Source organism: Equus przewalskii, chromosome 12, assembly GCF_037783145.1.
Source record: "Equus przewalskii isolate Varuska chromosome 12, EquPr2, whole genome shotgun sequence".
NCBI lineage: Eukaryota > Metazoa > Chordata > Mammalia > Perissodactyla > Equidae > Equus > Equus przewalskii.
Genome location: NC_091842.1, coordinates 27,920,258 through 27,928,680, shown reverse-complemented (window position 1 = coordinate 27,928,680; position 8,423 = coordinate 27,920,258). Strand labels below are relative to the sequence as shown.

The 8,423-nt window shown below is 50.3% G+C and overlaps 1 protein-coding gene across 1 annotated transcript in view; it reads left to right on the top strand.

The window, feature by feature from the left end:
* Positions 1-3,238: 3,238 nt before the first annotated feature.
* TMC5 (transmembrane channel like 5) overlaps positions 3,239-8,423 on the top strand; it is a 73,872-nt gene continuing 68,687 nt past the window's right edge. Inside the window, exon 1 of the mRNA XM_070566618.1 lies at positions 3,239-3,657. The gene's annotated coding sequence lies outside the window, so the exon portion shown is untranslated. The remainder of the gene's footprint in view (positions 3,658-8,423) is intronic.

Sequence of the window (8,423 nt, the reverse complement as noted above, 5' to 3'; positions counted from 1 at the left end):
GTAATTAAATTTTGTTTTATTTAACAAGCGCTTATACAGCTCCTACTGAATGGTGTGGTGGGCCCTGTATATATATCATAACTCAGTGTATATGCTCCCTCACTAGATCCTCAAGATGGCCCTGTGTGGTCGGTCCTCTTATTGTCCCCATTTTACAGATGAAGAAACCGAGGCGCAGAGGTTAAGGAACTTGCCCGGGATTATGAAGCCTGTAAGGATATAGCAGAGCTGGAGTTTGAACCCAAGTAGTCAGGTTCAGCATCCCTACACTTGACATTGACGTTAATGAAGTAATTAACTAAGTGAATTAATTTTTGGTACATGTCGGCTGTTACTATCATCGTTATCATCCATTCTATTCACGAAGTGGGAAAGTTCGAGAGAATCGCACTATGTAAAGTAAATTCAGACGCATCACGTGGCCTGTTGCCCTGGGATCTTTTCAGGGGCTGCTCTCCCTGCTCCTGTTTAACTCGAACTCCGAGGTGGGCCGAAGCATCGCTTCCTTAAAGAAGCCTTCCGGACACCCAGTAGCCCCCAATGGTAAATTCTCACAGTACCACCCACCCCTCCTTGGTTGCAGTAATCACAATTGCATTTACGTCATCATACAGTTTTTAAAATTGTGGTAAAACCCAGTAACATTAGGGGCCGGCCCCGTGGCCGAGTGGTTAAGTTCCTGGGCTTGCTTCAGTGGCCCAGGGTTTTGCTGGTTCAGATCCTGGGCATGGACGTGGCACCACTCATCAGGCCATGTTGAGGCGGCGTCCCACATGCCACAACTAGAAGGGCCCACACTAAAAATATGCAACGATGTACTGGGGGGCTTTGGGGAAAAAAAGGAAAAATAAAATCTTAAAAAAAAACCCAAAACCCAGTAACATTAAATTTACCATCTTAACCATTTTTAAGTGTATAGTTCGGTAGGCTTAAGTATATTCTCATTGTTGTGCAACAGATTTCTAGAACTTTTTTTTTTTTTTGAGGAAGATCAGCCCTGAGCTAATATCCACCACCAATCCTCCTCTTTTTGCTGAGGAAGATTGGCCCTGAGCTAACATCCGTGCCCATCTTTCTCTATTTTATATGTGGGATGCCTGCCACAGGCTGGCTTGATCAGCAGTGCGTAGGTCTGAGTCCAGATCCGAACCAGTGAACCCCGGGCCGCCGAAGCAGAGTGTGCAAACTTAACCGCAATGCCACCAGGCTGGCCCCTCTGGAACTTTTTCATCTTGCAAAATTGAATCTCTGTATCCATTAAATACTAATTCTCTCCGTCCTCTCCCCTCAGCCCTTTCTACTTTCTGTCTCTACCATTTTGACTACGTTAGCTCTTCCCATCAGTGGAATGATACACTACTCGCCCTTTTGTGACTGGCTTAATCACATAGCATAATGTCCTCAAGAGTCCCCAGTGTTGTAGCATGTATCAGAATTTCCTTCTTTTTTAAGGTTGCATAACGTTCCATTGTACGGATATACCACCTTTTCTTTACCCATTCATCAGTTGATGGACATTTGGGTTCCATCTACGTCTTGGCTGTTGTGAATAATGCTCCAATGAACATGGGGGTGCAAACGTCTCTTTGAGATCCTACTTTGAATTCCTTTGTATGTATACCCAGAAACGAGATGGCTGGATCATATGGCATTTCTGTTTTTCATTTTTTAAGGACTGTCCATATTGTTTTGCACAGTGGCTGCACCACTTTACATTCTCACCAACGGTGTGTGAGGGTTTCAATTTCTCCACATCCTCACCCACACCTGTTGTTTTCTGCTTTGTTGCTAGTGGCCATCCTAATGGACGCGATACGATATCTCATTGTGGTTTCGATCTGCATTTCTCCTGTGGTTAGTGATGCTGAGCATCTTCTCATGGGCTTGTTGGCCATTTATATATCTTCTTTGGAGAAATGTCTGTTCAAGCCCTTTGCCCATTTTTAAACCTGGCTATTTGTTTTGTTGTTCTTAGTGTTGTTGAGTTGTAGGAGTTCTTTGTATATTCTGGATATTTACTCTTTATTAGATATATGATTTGCAAATATTTTTCCCCATTCCTTAGGTTGCCTTTTCTGTCATTGTGCATTTTATTCAACAGACGTCTGTCACCTGACCTGTCAGCTCTGAGGCTACGGGCAGTATCTCTTTTGCTCACTACTCTATCCTCCAGTGTCTAGCTGTTGGAGGAGGAGGTCATCGAGAGGATGTGACCACCACTTGACCCGCGTGCTGGACCCGGGCAATCAGAGGCTCCTCACCCCCTCCCCTGTCCTTGGAATGTACGCTCTGTCCACTGTTCCCACAGGGGGAGCCGGTTTCAAGAACGCAACCTTGAGAGAGAATGCGTTGTTGAGACCATCTGGATGGTATATGAGACTGCCTCCTATTAAAGCGTCTATATCAACCTTGGAGACTCCAGCAGGCTGTGGCCACCTGGGACATGTCAGTTCCCTTGCTTGTTAGACCTGCCACCTACCAACCTGGAGTCCTGCCTCTTTCTTCAGTCTCTCCTTGCCCTCCAGGTACCAGGGGCCAACTTCAGATTTTATCCTGGAAGTTCCCGAGTTTGAGAACCAACACTAGCGCCTGGTGCGTCCTAGGTCTTCCCCAAATGTTTCCTGAAGGAAATAAGGAAGCGCTGAATAAATTCTAGAATGGAGAACCGGGAGAGGTATTCCGGAACACCCCGTGGGTTCTTGCCCAAGGCCAGTGTTATCCAATAGAAGGATAATAGGAGACACACAGTTTTAAACTTTCTAGTAGCTGTACTTTCGGAAAGGAGAGGGGCCGGCTCCGTGGCCGAGTGGTTAAGTTCGCGTGCTCTGCTGCGTGCTCTGCCCAGGGTTCGGATCCCGGGCGCGGACATGGCACCGCTCATCAGGCCACGTTGAGGCGGCATCCCACAACTAGAAGGACCTGCAACTAAGATATACAACTGTGTCGGGGGAGGGGCGGTTGGGGAGACAAAGCAGAAAAAAAAAAAGATTGGCAACAGTTGTTAGCCCAGGTGCCAATCTTTAAAAAAAGAAAAGGAGAAACGGGTGAAATTAATTTTAATAATATATTTTATTTAACAAACGATATCCAAAATATCATTTTAGCATGCTATCAATTTTAAACTTGTTAATGAGATTTTTAAAAAAATTCCCTTTCGGTCCTACGTCTTGAAAACATCTGTGTTCCTTGGAGCTACAATTTCAAGCGCTCGATAACCACCGGTGGCTGGTGGCCAACGTTTTGGAGAGCCCAGCGGTAGCCCGTGCGCCCTCCGGGTCCCCTGAGCGCTGCAGCACCCACGCCGGCGCGCAGCATCTGGCGAGCGCTTGGTGAGGTCTGCTCGGTGGAAGGGGAGAGAGAATGCAGACTGGGGCCGTGAATAGTGGTCTCGGGTGCCAACAGGTGCACTAACCGAGCGCTCGCAGGAACTCGGCTCGATTCCAAGAAGAAAGCGATCTGCCCTCCGTGCAGGAAGTCCGGCTCCGGCGCCAGGACGCGCACCCTACCCGCTGCCCCAGGCCCGGGTGGCCGACGCGCCCCGCGGGCGAGCAGACAGGGCGGCGGCCGGAGCGCCAAGCACAGGGGACGCGACAGCTGGAGGGAGGCGAGACCGGTTCGCCAGGCCCCGGGACCAGCGCAGGGACTGCCCCCCGCCAGGTATCCACCGAGACGCGGGGGCTTGGCGAGAGGGGATCGATGGAAAGAACGGGGCGCCCCAGGAGGGTCTGTCCCCAACGCGGGACTGCAGAGGGGTGGCCAGGCGTGGCAGCCGCGGCGGGGGGGGGGGGGGGGGGGAGTGGTGGGGGGGGCCGGGGGAGCGGGGAGCGAGCGGGAGTGGGATCGAGAAATGAGGAAGAACCCCTCCCGGGCGGGAATCCGGGCGTGTTGGGGGATCGAGGCGGTGGGTCCAGCTCGAGGCGGCCGAGCGCGGACCTCCCGTGTTAGGAAAGCTTCCGAGGGGTGCACCCTGCTCCCCGCCACCGCTGCAGGAAGGGAAAAATAATCGCACCCATTTATGGGCCGCTCGCTCAGCGGTGCCAGAGCGGGCGAGCTCTCCTGGCGCGGCGACCCGGGCCAGAGCGCGCGGGTTTGGGAATCGCACAGTTTCTGCGCTGTGCGCCTCTGGGCAGCTTACCCTCTCTGGACTCCGGTTTCCACCTCTGTAGAAAAAAAAAAAGGCTAAAAATAGGACGTCCCTCCCAGGATTTCTGCGAGCTTTCTGTGTGCTGGGGACCCAAGAACCTCTCCTAAATGTTAGATGTTGTTCCCCCCCGCCCCCGCCGTAATCTCCTGAGATAGGATCTCCTGATCTCCTGGTCCTATTTTACCCGTGTGATTCGGGCTCGGGGAGGTAACTTGCCCACAGCGATTAGATGGGAGCAGCAGGATTTGAACCCGGGAAGTCGAACGCCAGAGACTGGACGTTAATGCCCAATCCAGGTCCCACTATTTACTAGAAGGATGAAGGGGGAGTGGGGTAAACAGCTTCTGAGACTCCTTCTCCCTGTCTGTGAAGGGAGTACGGTAATAGTACCTTACCTGCGGGGTTATTGTGAGGATTATCTGAGCCAGCACACATAAGCACCTCCCTCCTAGAGTGTGCATTCCAAGAGAATGGAATTCTTTTCTTTTTCCTGTTCTGTTTGCAGCTGCATCCCCAGTGCATAGAAGATGCCCAAGAAATACTTGTCGAATGAATAAGGAACACATATTACTTTTTGTCCTTATAATAACCCCTGCTGGTCTGGTACTATTGATGACGAGACTGATGTTCAGAGAGGTCAGATAATTTGTGAGAGGTTAGACAGGTGGTGGGCAGAGAAGTCAACATTTGAACCCGGGTCTATTTGATCGTGAAGTCTGTGTGGCCCTGACGTCCAGTCCAGGTTCCATCACCTCCGGGTGGGGGGAATGTGGCAAGTTATTTAACTCTTCCTGTGCCTCAGTTTTCCCATCCATAGAATGGGATAACAATGGTGCCTACCCCGTATGGTTTTCATCAGGATTAAATAAAGATAAAGCGCTCAGAACAGCATCTGGCGTTTAGCAGGCACTCAGTAAACGCTGGCTACTGGCGGCCCCTACGAGAGTGGAGGGGATGGCGCAGCAGGCGCGACCACTCAGAAGAGGCAGAGGGAAGAGGGGGCTGCTGGGGAGGGGAAGGGGTGACCAAGGAGCTTTCCTGCCTTCTGTGTGCCTTCCACAGCACCCGGCCCCTGCTTGCTCTCTGGAACGTTCCTGAGAAGTGCCCCTGCTTGATGCAGCAGGAGGGGTGTACCCTGGTGTACAGGGAGGCTGTCCCAGGGCCCTGGTGCCCTGTCCTTATACAGAATGGGCACAGAGTCCCCTCCTTGCAGCAGGTGAAGCTGTGGGCAGAAGGATCTCAGGTGCTTGACAGTTACATACCAGTTATTCTAGCGAGGCCTGGGTTCAGCTAGCGTCTCTGAGTACCTCCCAGCCCAGGGACTCTGGCAAGTTGCTCTCTGAGCCTCAGTACCCCCGTCTGTAGAATGGGGACAAGAACAGGACCTCATCGTGCTGTTGACAGGGTGCTCTGCACTCGTATCTAGAAAAGGCAGCGATTATTGCTCGAGTTACTGAATGCTGGGTGCTCCTCTCTGCTCCTGGCCGGAGGGGCGGTCCCGTGCAGGTGAAACCCTCTCTCCAAGGAACATGAAGCCAAGTGCCCTGTCCTTGAGCCCCTTCTCATCCAGCGTCTCCTTCCAGGAGACTCTGCCTGTCGCATCCGTGGAGAGTTTGTGTTCTGGTGGGGCAAGTGCTGCCCTTGAGTGCTTGGGGCAGTCCCTGGGGACAGGAAAGCTGGCGTGTGACGGGAGGGGCCCTGTGCTCTCTGTTTAAGGAACTGCATCCTTTGACGTGGGCCCTCGGTGAGGGCGGGGATCCTGCCTTTGGCTGAATCAGAGTCGTTATCATTTGTTCTGCTTGCTCTGTTCCAGGCAGATCACTCATGTGCCCACTCTAGTGAGCTATGGAACCGGGGCTTCAGGGCCAGACTGCCCGGGTTCAAATCCTCCCTCTGCGACTTCCTGGCTGTGTAACCTTGGGCCAAGTTACTTAACCTCTTTTTGCTTCAAATGATGCATCTGTAAAATGAGGTGATCGTAACAGCATCTAACTCACAGGGCTGCTGTAAGGATCAAATATATAATCAACCCACATATGGTGATAAGAACAATGTAATGATAGTAATGATAAATGTTAGCCATTTATATGTGTTATAATTATCTCCATTTTCACCTGGGGAAACTGAGGCTCAGGGAGATGAATTAACAGCCCAATGGCACAGAGCGATTCCGTCTTCTCTAGCACCTGCCCATTTATTTCCATTTCCACTGCCACCATCTTAATTCAGCCCTTCCTCTTTCCATGCCCAGATCCCCTTGTCTGCCCCATCTAGATTATTTTTTAAATTTATGCCCTATGAAAATATTTGCATAGGAGGTGAGCAGCTCTCTGTGATTTCATCCCCTGGTGATAAGCGTTGTTTAGAGTTTCATGTATGTTCCTCTAGGTTTCTCTCCCTCCCCTGGATATGCTAATTAATATAGATCATTTTTATTTGTCTTTTTTTTGTAAAGATTGGCAGCTGAGCTAACATCTGTTGCCAATCTTTTTTTTCTTCTTCTCCCCAAAGCCCCCCAGTACATAGTTGTATATTCTAGTTGTAGGTCTTTCTGGCTGTGCTGTGTAGGACACTGCCTTAGCATGGCCTGAGGAGTGGTGCCATGTCCATGCCCAGGCTCCAAACTGGTGAAACCCCAGGCCACCAAAGTGGAGCACGCGAGCTTAACCACTTCGCCACGGAACCGGCCCCTTTGTCTTTAGCAAAGATGGGATCATACTATCCAAACTGTGTGCAATTCACAGCAGAAATTTTTCAAAATTTAATTTATTTTTTGAATATTACACTTCCACATGATATAAAATCCAAAGGATATCTAAGCAAGTACTGAAAAATCTCTCCCTCTATATCTCTCCCCAGCCACCCAGTTCCTCACTCCAGAAGCAAACACTCTTGCCAATTTATAGTCCAGCTGCGGACATAGCAAGCTATATATAATTATAGTTGGTAGGGCAGAATATGTGTGTCATAAGTCACAATTTGTAAAAATATGGTGTAGTTTCTAGAAGTGGCGAAACGGGGGGAGAAAAACTTTACGGGGAAATGCCAGGATGCCACTTCCCTCGACCATGCAATGGGTAGTCAGGAGATAGTCTCCTGAGACCATGGAACATTGTGTCATTCATAGCAGGTCCTCACCTGGGGCGATTTTGCCTCCAGGAGGACATTTGTCCATTCCTGGAGACATTTTTGGTTGTCACAGTTTGCAGGGGGTTGGTAATGGGGCGATATCCTACTGATGAGGATTTTTAGGCTGCTTAATTTTAAAATGGTTTATGATGAGGATTTTTAGGCTGGTTACTTTTAAAACTGCAGATGAGAAGCAGGCTCTGAGGACTGGAATTTGCTTGCCCTTGGAGAGATATTTGCATTTGTGAAGGAAGGGGGGGTGACCTTGTAGGGACCTGAAATTGGCCACCCCAGGATGTGTCTCTTTGGCATCGGGACTGTTTGGGGCTGATTGCTTTTGATAACAGGGACAGGGAAGGAGGCTCTGGGGAATGGAACTTGCCCTTGTTGGGACACATTTACATTTGTAAGGTAAATCTCTATCTGTAAAAGGTGCCTCCCTCTCTGTACCAGGAAGAAGAAGGGAGATGACCTTATCCCTAGAAGCTCTTAATGGGGAAGGCAAGAACTTAAGTTGGTTGCTGTCTGGCAATCTCATGTAACTGATTTAGGGTGGTGGCTTCTAACCTTTACTTAATCCGATTTGATTCTTGTCTAAAAGTCATGGGATCACCCAATGACCAGACCCCACCTACACTGATACCATTTTAACTTTTTTTCATGTTCTTTCCTTTGTTTTGTAAAGAGATGACTCACATACCCATGCCTTATAAAATTAGCCCTAACCCTCAACTTGGGGCAGCAGCAGCGGCTCTGCCTGCCCATGGGTCCTGTCCCCATGCCAGCGGGGGCAGCAGCAGCGGCTCTGCCTGCCCATGGGTCCTGTCCCCATGCCAGCGGGGGCAGCAGAAGCGCAGCAGCAGCAGCAGGAGCTCTGACTGCCTGTGGGTCCTGTCCCCACGCACCAGCTCTGCCTGCCCATGGGCCCTGTCCCCATGCCAGTGGGGGCAGCAGCAGCAGCAGCAGCAGGAGCTCTGACTGCCCGTGGGTCCTGTCCCCATGCTATTCTATTCTCTAAATAAAAGAGCACTACTGCCAGATCTTAAGAGTCTAAGAAATCTTTCTATCGACTCCTTGGCTCACCAACCCCGCATCACTACTGGCGTCCAGTGGATGGAAGCCAGGGATGCTGTTAAACATCCTACAATAC